Genomic DNA, 14333 nt, shown 5'->3' with positions numbered 1-14333 from the left:
ATCAACAAATCAACAAACAAGTGCTGGAGAGGATGCAGAGAAAAAGGAACGCTTGTGCACTGCTGGTGGGAATGCAGACTGGTGCAGCCACTATGGAAGGCAGTATGGAGTTTCCTCAAAAAACTAAAAATGGAACTCCCATTTGACCCTTTGATCCCACTTATAGGAATATCCAACAAGAAATCAGAAACACCAATCGGAAAGGATATATGCACCCCTATGTTCATAGCAGCACAATTCACCATAGCTAAGATTTAACAGCCCAAGATGGAACTGGAGAGCATTATGCTAAGTGAAATAAGCCAGTATTGAAAGAAAAATACCACATGATCTCACTCATTTATGGATAAAAAAGACCATTATAAACTAATGAACAAAAATAGATACAGAGGCAGAGCAGCATAGAACAGACTGTCAAACTACAGCGGGAAGGTGGGGAGGGTTGCGGGGGTGGTTAAGAGATCAACCGAAGGACTTATATGCATGCATATAAGCATAACCAATGGACACAAGACACTGGGGGTAAGGGAGGCTGGGGAAAGGTCAAGGGAAAAAAAAGGAGACATTTTTAATACTCTCTGTAATACTTTAAGCAATAAAACAAAATTTTTTTAAAAAAAATAAACATATTTAAGGCCCGTAGGTTGGAAGAGGAGAGCCGTCTGGGTGACCTTATTATCAGCGTAAATAACTTTTCATACCTGGCTGGTTTTTGAAAGGGTCACTGCATTGTTACTCAATACAATATGGAATGTGCTTACTGATGACCTGTGTCATGGGGAAAAGATTAACCTCTGTAATTAACGCATCCAATAAATAACCAAGCTTTTCTTATAAAAAAATATGCTAATAATCAGGCTTTGCCCTAAATTCAAACAACCAGGTAACTTTGAAACTAATTTCTTTTCACAAGATTACAATGCCATTAATGAAGTTCCTAAATCAATGATGTCGAACCTATGACTCACGTGTCAGAGGTGACACACAAACTCATTTTTTCGGTTGATTTTTCTTTGTTAAATGGCATTTAAATATATAAAATAAATATCAAAAATATAAGTTTTTGTTTTACTATGGTTGCAAATATCAAAAAATTTCTATATGTGACACGGCACCAGAGTTAAGTTAGGGTTTTTCAAAATGCTGACACGCAGAGCTCAAAAGGTTCGCCATCACTGTAAATTGATGTAAGTTTTTTAAGTGGCTTCAAAGACATTAAGGAAATATAAAATATATAAATATATTTAATGTGGCATCAATGTTATATATTTGTATTGCACTATAATACCTGGAATAATTCTGTTTACTTATAGTACATGTTTTCATTCTCAGCCAATTTCCTGATTGTGACTTATTCAAAGCTAAAGCATCACTGGGCTTCACTGCATTTTTCTGTACTAACATGTTCACATTTAAAGTCCTAGAAGTAGCCCTACATGGTTTGGTTCAGTGGATAGAACATCAGTCTGCAGACTGAAGGGTCCCAGGTTCAATTCCAGTCAAGGGCACATGCCTGGGTTATGGCTCTGATCCCCAGTAGGGGGTGTGCATGAGGCAGCCAATCAATGATTCTATCATTGATATTTCTATCTCTCATTAAATCTTTTTTGTTCAGGTTACATTTGTTCCTCTTTTTTTCCCCCCCCTGACTCCCCTCCTCCCAGTTCCCGCCCCACCCTCCGCCCTCACTCCCCACCCACTGTCCTCATCCATAGGTGCACGATTTTTGTCCAGTTTCTTCCCGCATCTCCCATTCCCCTTTCCCCCCCAAGAATAGTCAGCCCATTCCCTTTCTATGTCCCTGGTTCTATTATAATCACCAGTTCATTCTGTACATCAGATTATTTATTCACTTGATTCTTAGCTTCACTTGTTGATAGATGCATATTTGTTGTTTATAATTTGTATCTTTACCTTTTTCTTCTTCCTCTTCTTAAAGGATACCTTTCAGCATTTCGTATAATACTGGTTTAGTGGTGATGAACTCCTTTAGCTTTTCCTTATCTGTGAAGCTCTTTATCTGACCTTCAATTCTGAATGATAGCTTTGCTGGATAAAGTAATCTTGGTTGTAGGTTCTTGGTATTCATCACTTTGAATATTTCTTGCCATTCCCTTCTGGCCTGCAAAGTTTCTGTTGAGAAATCAGCTGACAGTCGTATGGGTATTCCCTTGTAGGTAATTGAGTCTCTTTCTCTTGCTGCTTTTAAGATTCTCTCTTTGTCTTTTGCTCTTGGCATTTTAATTATGATGTGTCTTGGTGTGGTCCTCTTTGGATTCCTTTTGTTTGGGGTTCTCTGCGCTTCTTGGACCTGTAAGTCCATTTCTTTCACCAGGTGGGGGAAGTTTTCTGCCATTATTTCTTCAAATAGGTTTTCAATATCTTGCTGTCTCTCATCTTCTGGCACCCCTATTATTCTGATGTTGGTACGCTTGAAGCTGTCCCAGAGGCTCCTTACACTATCTTCGTATTTTCGGATTCTTTTTTCATTTTGCTTTTCCGGTTGGGTGTTTTTTGCTTCTTCGCATTTCAAATCTTTGACTTGATTCTTGCGCTCCTCTGGTCTGCTATTGGGTGTCTGTATAATATTCTTTATTTCAGTCCGTGTATGCTTAATTTCTAGTTGGTTCTTTATCATAGCATCGAGGGTCTCATTAGTTTTCGTGACTCTCTCCTCAAGTTTATTGACAGCTTCTAGCACATTTTTGCAAGCCCTCAAAATTGCGATTTTTAGCTCTATATCCTCCATTTCTGTCATGTTTTTTTGTCTCCGCATTTTTTATGCTTTCTTGGTGCACCCCCTAGTGGTCTTTGTGCGCAGTCTTGTTCTAGTTGAGCCTTGATTGTTGTAGTTAATACTAGAGGGATTTGACCACCAGGCCGACTGGCTGTGTGAATCAGCTGTGTCTGCCGCGGAAAACTTCTGTCCTCTGGGGAGGTGCTAATCTAGCCTTTGCCTGAGGCGATCCGGCAAATGGCTCTGCGCAGGGCTTGGGCGGGGCGGGCTCAACAGGGCGGGCGGAGGGAGCCGTTATGGTGCCCTCAGTCCTGTTCCCAGAGGCTCTGCTTCTCAGAACCCCCGGAACCGCTGCAAACCTCGGAGGGAAAGCTGCCTTCCAACTGATGCCAGACACTCCCGCTTCTCCCGTTTGGGTCCGAGTCCCCAGCGATTCGCCCGTATCTGGAGCTCAGAGTCTGAGACTCCCCCCTGACCGAAAACGACAACCGCGCTCTCAGCCACCAGCCCGCTTTGCGCGCGCACCTCCGCACCTGAGTATTTTCCACACTGCGCCTCCTCTGAGCCTCGGTGTGCTGTTATTTTTCCTTCTAGTTGAAGAATCTCTCCTCAGCCAGCCTTCCTGTGGTTCTGGGTGATGTCCGTTCCATCTTTTAGTTGTATTTTTGAAGTGGTTGTTAGAGGCAGCAAACTCCAGTGTTTACCTATGCCGCCATCTTGGTTTCCTCCCAAAGATTTCTTTAAAAATATATTTTTAAAAATAAAATAAAAAATAAAGTCCTAGAAATGATAACATGCAAGGATAAGAGAAACATTCTTTCTACTAGGGTTGCAAAGTTTCCAGATAAAAATTGAAGTAGAATCTGCATAAATATTTAAATGTTCCTTGGCCTATTATTTTTCTTGTGTTTATAGTATGAGGTTCATCTATGAAAGGAATTAAAGGCTGAATTTAAATTCTCTTCCAGGATAATTACCCATTGCACCTAATTTTGAGAGTAAGTTATTAAAGAAACTGGGGTCATCTACTTGTAGAGGACAGATGTTAGTTCAAATCAAGTTTGACCCTTTCTTTCATACATTAAGATGAGAATCTTTCCCTTGCTGTCTTTATGTTTGCTTTCTCATTGCATTAACCAAAGTTTCCACATTGTCTATTGAGAACTGATGTCTGTTTGCATGCAAATTCTTACTGTGAAAACTTATGTGATCATGATTCTAAAATAATCCTGGTGGGTGAATGTGGATACACCAGTATTCTCTGGTGATGTTTTAAAGAGATTCTGAATTGGTCTGACCTCAGGCTTATAATCTGTATCTACTCCTGAATGCTGCCTGCCAGCTCCAATGTCTTTATTTTGAAGGACTAATCTCCTTTTAAGGAAGGGCATTAACTCGCGGAAAAGGAAATGGTGTGCTTGTAATGACAAATGAACATGACTCTTCTCTTCTATTTGATAGAAGGGCCCTTGTTCTGTCTAAATTGTATATTCTTTTGTAAACAGACTCTTCAGCCCTCTAGCTAGAAGAATCAATGCCCTGTACAGATGGTGCCAGACCTTTATTCAGAAATGCATGCACTTGATTTGTATTAAAGTTTTGATATTTAACCTTCAGTCTAAATCTTAAATCAGGGCCTTAGGGCAAGGACAAATGTCTTCATCATTTTAAATTTAAAAATTGGTTTCAAACTATAGAAAAGAAATTAAAGTCTCAGAATGATTTGAGTCCATGAGCATAAAAATAGCCCTCTAGCTTAGTATGCATTTATAATGAGAGTCATAATCTAAGCATCAGTCTCTCAAAATGAGAATGAGAATCAAAAAGAATTAGAGGAAAATGTTGTGTCTGCAGAAAGACATATATAAAGCCACATGAATATAAAAATCAAGCCAACCTAATTAAAATTCAAGCTTATTTAAATACATTTCTACACCTTTCTCTTCAACACACATACAAATGTACACATAAAAATATAATATAACCTAAAATTATGCTATTTAGAATTTTTAAATGTAATTACAGGACTTAACTCATATAGCAGCTAGGGAAATTATCACCGGTTGTAGCTACTGCCACCATAAGAATTGGTTTCAATTCAGCCTTTAATGAGATCAGCTATTTCTATTCATTTGCATGGGTACCTACTTCTGTAATAAAAAGGATTAATTTGAAGTTTCCAGAAATGCATCACCTAGCTCATGTTGGAGGGTAGCTAGTCAGCAGGCTATAAATATAAATTCTTCAAGTAGTAGGTTGCCTATTTCATTAAAACTGGTGATGTTTTAGTATTTCATATGTAAAGCCATGCAAAGGTTGTGGAAAACAGAGTGTTAGTATAGAATGTATTTGAGGAGGAAAAGCTGTCATGGAAAGGTGATCATGAGTGACACAGAGATACAATCCTGGAGGTTGGGGGAGGCTTCCTTTGTCAAGCAAATGCAAAATAATTTCTGAATCTTAGGTGTCTCTTATGGATGAAACAGGTTCACAAAACATATGCCCACATCTAACATAGCCAGTGCAAAGGTAGCAGAAGGCCTCTTCAGCATGGCTTCCCTTCAAATGACATTTATATTACTTTATTTCATTTTCCCTTAAGTAAACATAACAATTATTTAGAAGGTAACATTTGATGTTTGGGAGAAGGTAGTGCAGGTAGTATGGCTACTCAGCCCCCAAGGGATAGGCTCTGATTATGTGAAGATTTCCCAGTATTCCTTCTCCATCTCTTTAACCATCTTCCAGATAAAGGAGAATGGCAATGACAGCCTGCAGTCATGCAAAATGTGAGGGAAACTGCAAAACTGGCAGCAGGTCCATAAATCATAAGTTCATGAATCTCCGAGTAGCCTGCCATGACCCAGACTCCTTATGCAATGTAAGTCATGAATGTGTAATAATCAAGCACGTAATTTAGCCTCAACTTAATCAATTCACTGAGGAGAGAAAAATAAAAGATAGTCAACCTGGTTTCATATGAAAATAGGGAAAATTGATGTTCTGAACTTTTCACTAGGAGTGTTACAGACTTAGGTTTTCCAGATTTCTATTTCCCGACAAAAGAAAAATTGATTAAGATTTTGAGAGTTGACCATTAAAAACAAGAATTATTTGTAAAATAGTGATTATTCATCTATTTTTCAAAAGTTGGACTCTTACAGAAAATGATAAAATGTGCATTTCTTTGAAAATTATTTGCAGAAGCTGTTCCAAATCTTATAGTATTCATCATCTTACAAGTAAATAACAACATATAATGATTCTTGGCCCTGTGGCAGAAATTCCACTTTGGGATCAGTATCCTTCATAGCATCTATAAACAAATGACAAGACAAAATCACCACTAATGATGTCCTGGACAGCAATCAGCCATAATGGAGTGAACCTATCCAAGGTGATTGTCCTCCCCTGCACCAGACACGTAAATGATGTATGAATCCTTTTGTTGTACCTAACAGACTCAGGGTGTTTATCTTCCTAAATATTTGTAAGACTCCTGTCACTTAGATATATAATACTCCAAGAAGACAAAAGAAAATGGGGGAAAGGAAGTTAAAAAATGTATCTTTCAAGCCATTGCTCTGAGAAGTGTCAGGAGAGGAGTGACTGTCAAGTTCAAGCAGCTCTAGGCCCTTTAATGAATGTGTTTATGTAAAATAAAAACCACAAATTAATTCAGTGAGAAGAAGAGAATGAAAAGAATTTCAACTTCATTATTTTCATAATACAGCCCAAACCACTGGTTGATGGTTTTCACTCTTAAGTTTTTACCTAGTTGTTTTTTTTGTTACTGTCATGTTAATCAAATCACAATTGATAGGTTATTATATGGGGAGGAATTATTTATCTTCTGTTTTATTTCAGCTTTATTAAGGTATAATTGACAAATATCAACTTCTCTTAAATAATCGAACTAGTGTGACTCTTGACCTCTAAAAGAGTACATTTATTCTACCCACTGTTAAACAGCCCTTTTAACTATTAACTATGAAAATTTAGAGACATTAGAGCTTGAAGGACCTATAGAAGTCATCAAATCCAATTCTATCACTTAAAGACAAAGACTACAGCTATAGTTAAGAGAATGGCACCATCTAAATATAAGTTCTAAAATAAATAATGAGGCCCTGGCTGGGTAGCTTAGTTGATTAGAGCATCATTCCAATATGCCAAGATTGTGGGTTTGATTCCCAGTCAGGCCACATGTAAGATGCAACCAATGAATGCATAAATAAGTGGAACAACAAATCAATGTTTCTCTGTCTCTCTCCCTTCCTCTCTCTAAAATCAATAAATTAAAAATAAACAAATAAATAAAATTTAAAAACTAAAGTAAATCATTATTTTTTGCTTGTGATGAATGCACATGGACAGTAATCCATTCAACATTCATGTCTACTTATATGTCTACCTTATTTATTGCATTTTGAGGGCAACACATATAATGATGAAAGCTGGGTTTTCATGCCAGATGTAGTTCCAAAACACAGTGCCTCTATTTCCTAGGACTATAAACCATAGTACTTACACTACACTTCACAATTAGATTCCTAATATCTGTTCCTGATTTCCTATATGGAATGCTACAGAAAAACCCTGAACTATTTGAAGCTCAGTGCATGACATGCATTTTCATTGCCCAAATAAGGTGGACATATAAGTGGACATGAATGCTGAATGGATTACTGTCCATGTACAAAGTCATCAATTGAGGAAAGTATATTTACTTTATTTATCATAAGCAAAAAAAAAATCATCATTTACTTTAGTTTTTAAATTTTATTTATTTCTTTGTTTATTTTTAATTTATTGATTTGAGAGAAAGGAAGGGGGAGAGAAAGAGAGAAACATTTTCTTATACAGTTAGTCATTGATTTAGCAAATATATTCTGAATATTTATTAGGTGCCAAAAACAGTGGGAGTGCTAGCAGGTACTATTTAAGTTAATAAGATAAAGCTTTACAAATGACACATATTCTCATACATCTTCGATCGATGGAAAAACAAATATTGAACAAGATAATCAGCCACATATCCTAAAGTTCAGTGGGATAAAGAAGGAAATGTGGTTAGAAAGAATAGCACAAAACAATGTCCAGAGAATGGAAACATGAGATCTGATTTGTCCTTTCTGTCCTTTCTTTGTTTGCCAAAATCCCACTTTTCCTTCAAAGGGTAATACAAATTTTAAACTGACCACTCATTTCCCCCCTCCATCTCCGTAATTGTTCTTTTCCATACATCTTTTATTTTGCATAAGTTAAGAGTTCTCTAGATCAGGACCAATAACTTGGCTAGGTGTGGTTCCCATGACCTTGTCTAGTGATACCTAGTACATAATAGTTCCTCTGTGGTAAGCAACAGACGTGATCAGAGCAAGGAAAATGGCCGGGTACAGAAGGCCACCAGGGCAGAAAGCCCCGGTGCCTGGCAATGCGCAAAACTGGGAAAACAAGGACCGTGTCCCCAGGGTGACCTTTCCTCCCCTAGCCTATCACTGATTGTGTGGGTTTAGACGCCCTGACCTTTCATATTGCTGGTCATACACTTCTGACCTTTCATCCCTTGGCATGTTGCCAGTCATGCAGGTTAGACCCTCCTTTAGAGGGAGAACAAGCAAGGAGGGCAGAGAATAGCCTTTAGCATTAAACCCCCAGGACAGTGAGGTTCTGACCTGCATCAAATGTATCTAGGTCTCAGTTGTGTTTCAGCTCCAGGCCCAGAAAAGCAGCAAACCAGCTGCATTGACTAATGAACCCCGGCCCCAGTGCAAACCAATCAGTGGAGACCAGGACTCTGAAAGGACACACCTAACAATCTTATGACTATTCTATTGGGATCCTCCCCCTGAGACCTCAAGACTGAGGACCCAGAGTACACCGTGCCTTTACTCTACCCCTCCTTTCCCCTCCAGGTGCATTATATTTTACCTTTATCTCTGCTAAGCTTAAGGAGCCCCTTCTTTTTGCCTCTGTAACTTGTTTCCTGAGCCCATTTCTTCTATCATTCACTTCTACCTCTGTGACTTTTGAAATAAACTTTCTCTTATAGTTTGAGTCTTGACTCTGAGTACTTTCCTGGCCAGAACTCAAGTACTGAGGTTGCTGAGTCAAGATCTGGTCTGGATTGCTGAGAGGTGGAAGATGGCAACCAGCAGGATGGCAGGAAGGGAGAGAGTGTGAGAGAGTGAGTGAGTGAAAGGGGAGTGTGTGTGGATATGTGGTGTGTGTGTGTGTGTGTGTGTGTGTGTGTGTGTGTGTGTTCAGGAAGTTATATCCTGCAGGACTTTCCAGGGCTGGCGGACCGGGCAATCTTAGACTGCGAGACCCCACTGCCACTGCAAACACTCCCAAGAGGCCAGTGCTGGCATGGAAACCACACCATCTTGAAGGGAAGAACTGCTGTGACTCTGAACCCTGCCTCACCACCATCCACACTGGCCTCAGACACAAAGCAGGACCCTACAGCCACTCTGGACAAAGACCTGCTACCACAGCTGCAGACCCACGAACACTGAGACTCCAGACATCCTGGCCGCAGATTCCTGTGAATCACAGCAGCATAGGGTTTGCACAACCCACACCCTTGAGTGGGCCTCCTGCCAACACAAGGTGGCCATGAAACCTGGGCCCCTAGCAGACCTGTGACACTGATTCTTGTTGCACGTGCTTACAGGAACTCTGATTCTTGGTGCGAAGTCCCCCCGCTGATCCATGGCAGCCGCATCCAGCGCCCGTGAGTCTGATTCTTAGCACATGCGTGTGGGGACTCTAATTCTCAGTGTGCACACAAGGCTGCACCAAGCACCAGTGACTCTGATTCTCACCACATGTGCGCAGGAACTCTGATACTTGGCGCATGCCTGGGGCCGCATCAAGTGCTAGTGACTCTGATTTTTGGCACATGCACATGGGGATTCTGTTTCTCAGTGTGCGCACGAGGCTGCACCGAGTACAAGTGACTCTGGTTCTTGGTGCATGCACATGGGGACTCTGATTCTTGGCACACACGACTCCCACAAAACCATGGCAGCCATGCATCTCAGTCCCTGAGCTCTTCAGTGATGCTTGGGTTGCATGGTACTCCTGCCACATGCAGTTCAGGCCTCAGCAACTCAGCACTTGGACCTTCTGGTGATAGCAAAAATGGGGAGACAATGAAACAATCCCCAAAGGGAAGAGAAGGAGGAATCGCCAAGAAAGGAACTAAATGAAACAGAGGCAAGCCATATGTTAGAAAAAAGAATTCAGAGTAATGGTCATAAACCAAATGGATGAGATTTCAACAACCTATGTAAGAATAAGGAGGAACTCAAAAGTGATAGAGCTACAATCAAAAACATGATGGAAGGTTTCAACAGTAGACTAGGAGAAATGGAGGACCAAATTAGTGAGTTAGAAGATAAGGTAGAGAAACAAGCCCAATCTGAACAGCAATTAGAGAAAAAAATTAAAAAGCAGGAGAGAGCCTAAGGGAGCTTTGGGACAACATGAAATGAAGTGACATACATATAATAGGGGTTCAAGAAGGACAAGAAGAGCAGCAAGGTTTAGAGAACCTATTTAAAGAAATAATAACAGAAAATTTCCCTGATATGGGGAAGAAAAAAGTCACACAAGCACAGAGAATCCCAAACAAGATGAACCCCAAAAGACCAACACCAACACATGTTGTAATTACAATGGCAAATATTAATAACAAAGAGAGAATCTTAAAGCCTGCAAGAGAGAAACAGAGTTACCTATAAAGGATCTCCAATCAGATTATCAAATGATTTCTCAACAGAAAAACATCAGACCAGAAGTAAATGGAATGAAGTATACAAAGTGATGCAAAGCAAGTAGACTGAAATCATATCAAGCATCTTCTCAGATCACAATGGCATAATATTAGAAATCAACTACAGTAAAATCAATCACAAAAATTCAAGCATCTGGAGGCTGAATAGCATGCTATTAAACAATGAGTGGGTTACCAAAGAGATCAAAGAAGAAACAAAAAACATCCTGGAAACAAATGACAATGAAAACACAATGATCCCAAATCTATGGGACACAGTGAAAGCAGCTCTGAGAGGAAACTTCATAGCATTGCAGACTTACCTCAAAATAAATAAATAAACAAATAAAAAATAAAACAACAAGAAAAACTGGTAATAAACCATCTAACTCTGCAACTTGAAGAATTAGAAAGAGAGCAACAAGAAAATCCCAGAGTGAGCAAAAGGAAGGAAATAATAAAGATCAGAGCAGAAATAAATGACATAGAGACAAAAAAAAAACCATTACAAAAGATCAATGAAACTAAGAGCTGGTTCTTTGAAAGGATAAACAAGATTGATGAACCTCTAGCCATGCTCACCAAGAAGCAAAGAGAGAGGACCCATATAAATAAAATTAGAAATGAAAGAGGCAAAATAACAGACCCCACAGAAAGACGAAGAATTGTAAAAAAAATAAAATAAAAAAAATACTATGAACAACTCTATTCAACAAACTGGTCAACCAAGAAGAAATGTACATATTCCTAGAAAAATATGACCTTCCAAATCTCAATCAGGAAGAATCAAAAAATCTGAATAGGTAGATAACTATGGAGGAAATTGAAGCAGTAATCAAAAATCATCCAACAAACAAAATCCCTGGACCAGATGGCTTCACAGGTGAGTTTTATAAAGCATTCAAAGAAGAAATAAAATCTATCTTCCTCAGACTATTCCAAAAAATTCAAGAGGAAGGAACACTTTCAAGCTCTTTCTATGAAGCCAGCATTACCCTAATCCCAAAACCAGATAAAGACAATACAAAGAAAGAGAATTAAAAGCCAATATCTCTCATGAACATAGGGATGCCAAAATCCTCAATAAAATTCTAGCAAATCAAATCCAGCAATACATTAGAAAGACAATACACCATGACCAAGTGGGTTTATTCCGGGGATGCAAGGATAGTACAATATCTGCAAATCAATAATCGTGATACACTACATAAACAAATTTAGAGATAAAAACCATATAATCATATCAATTGATGCAGAAAAAGCATTTGGCAAAATCCAACACCCTTTCTTAATGAAAACTCTCAGCAAGGTGGGACAGAAGGATCATACCTCAACATAATAAAAGCCTTATAGGACAATCCTACAGCCAAAATCATACTCAATGGGCAAAAACTAAAAACATTTCTCCTAAGAACAGGAAGAAGACAGGGATGCCCACTTTCACCACTCCTGTTTAACATAGTACTGGAAGTACTAGCCATTGTGTTCAGACAAGAGGAAGAAATAAAAGGCATCCAAATGGAAAAGAAGAAGTAAAACTTTCATTATTCATAGATGACATGATATTGTACATAGAAAACTCTAAAGATTCTATAAAAAAAACTACTAGAATTAATAAATGAATTCAGCAATGTAGCAGGATACAAAATTAACACCCAGAAATCTATGGCTTTTTTATACAGCAATAATAAACTCACAGAGAGAGAAACTAAAAAAAAATCCCATTTACCATTGCAACAAAAATATTAAGATACCTAAGAATAAATTTAACCAAGGAGATAAAGGACCTGTACTCAGAAAATTACAGGATGCTAAAAAATGATCTGGTCTGATCTCATTGGATTAATACCTGGTACAGTTCTTGCTTCTGACAACACCCAAAATGTTAACTCTAGAATGTGGGAAGTAAATGAAAATGAACTGTCATGTTGACCTCTAGAATATAAGTAAAATGACTGGGTGCAAGGAGTCCCTGAAGAAAGAGGTGGTTTAGGTTGTTTGAGGAGGAGATTGGTGACTTTAGTTTTCGACAACTGAATATTCAAGTGAAGGCATTGGCCAATGTTTGCATATGTAGGATTAGATTTAAAAAGGAAGCCAGGACTTCAGAAAGAGATTTAAGAGTTTTCCACATAGTGGTAATTCTGTGTAAAAAAGATGAGTACTGCTCTAATAAAGGAAACTCAAGGAATAACTCTATTTGTGGGGCAGGAAGAAAATGTGAATGCAGAAAATTGAAAATAATTTGTAAAATGTTTAGGAGTGCTTATCATCTGGGGATTCCATAGAGAACAAAATAGTCAAAAAGAAAGGTAAGAGATCAAGGAAAACAGAGAAAGGGTTATTCGACTTCTGACTTCTGTAGTCACTGGGTACCATAAAAAATTATTTTGGGGAAAAATGGGAATCATTTTATTAAAGGAATTTTTCTTCCCATGCTGAGTAAACTCATACCTATGAACATCATAGCACAGAGCAGAGTCTATAAAAAATAATATGATATATCAGAGTCTATATAAAAGTAATAGCTTTATGAGGGGTGAAAGAGTTTATTCAAAGCTATTTCACATAGTGACATCATTCAAAAGTGCATTATATACAGACTTTGCACTTATTATTTTATGATATGAATTTTTTAAAAGCCTATCATTATTAACATTTCTAAAAGTCAGAAAATTTACACCATCACAATTAAACTACAGTGGGAAATTATTATTGATGCAAAAATAAGAAGCCTGCATGCCATTTTGGAATCAGAGTTTATTATTTTACTATTTTTAGGATGCAAAGTAAAGGTACTTGTAAAATACAGTTGGAGAATCAGATGACCCAGAGGTAATTTTGTCTACAGGTAGACTAAATGTTTTGCATTTTGGAAACTGTATATAGGTTGCAAGGATAGGAGTGTAAGAAATAAGAAATGAAAATAGATGAACAGCTATCCAGAGAATCTGCTTGATTTAAATTGCAAAAACTATATAATTAGGTATTTAGATCACTATCACTCTTAATCTTTGAATTATTTAAATTCTGTTGAGAGTGGAAATCAAATGAGAAATTGTAGGACCTGGTTACCTGAGCTAATTGAAGACAGAATAAATTTATACTGAGTATGGATTTTCTACCTATCTATATATATAAAAGGCTAATATGCTAACTGTCCCTCCTACCATCCGACTGGTAGCAATGACACACACTGACCACCAGGGGGCAGATGCTCAACACAGGAGCTGCTATGATGCGGACCGGCCATTTACAAAGAAACGGCATTGTGGACCTGGTGCTGACAAATCAACTCTCGGCTTCCCCAAAGTGGGACACAGGCCCCGATACCACCCCAGAGCAACAGCCCACAAAATCACAGCTAAGGCTGCCAAGATCCCATGGTGCAAAATGTGACCCACAGCCCAGCCCAGTCTGGAAACAGTCACTGTGGGCTCCAGGTAATGACATCACATAGCAACACCTGGCTTCCTCTCCCTAGTGACAGACCATTTAACAATAAGGGGCAGTATGGACCTGGTGCCCACAGAGCAACACTCAGCTTCCCCCAAGTGGGGCACAGGCCCCACCACCAGGCTTCCTCTCCCTAGCGACTAGCTCAGCCTTGGGCAAACTATGGCCCGTGGGCCGGATCCGGCCCGTTTGAAATGAATAAAACTAAAAAAAAAAAGACCATACCCTTTTATGTAATGATGTTTACTTTGAATTTATATTAGTTCACACAAACACTCCATCCATGCTTTTGTTCCGGCCCTCCGGTCCAGTTTAAGAACCCATTGTGGCCCTCAAGTCAAAAAGTTTGCCCACCCC

The sequence above is a fragment of the Myotis brandtii genome, unplaced genomic scaffold (assembly GCF_000412655.1).
Source record: "Myotis brandtii unplaced genomic scaffold, ASM41265v1 scaffold159, whole genome shotgun sequence".
Taxonomy (NCBI): domain Eukaryota; kingdom Metazoa; phylum Chordata; class Mammalia; order Chiroptera; family Vespertilionidae; genus Myotis; species Myotis brandtii.
Note: the sequence above shows the minus strand (reverse complement) of the source record.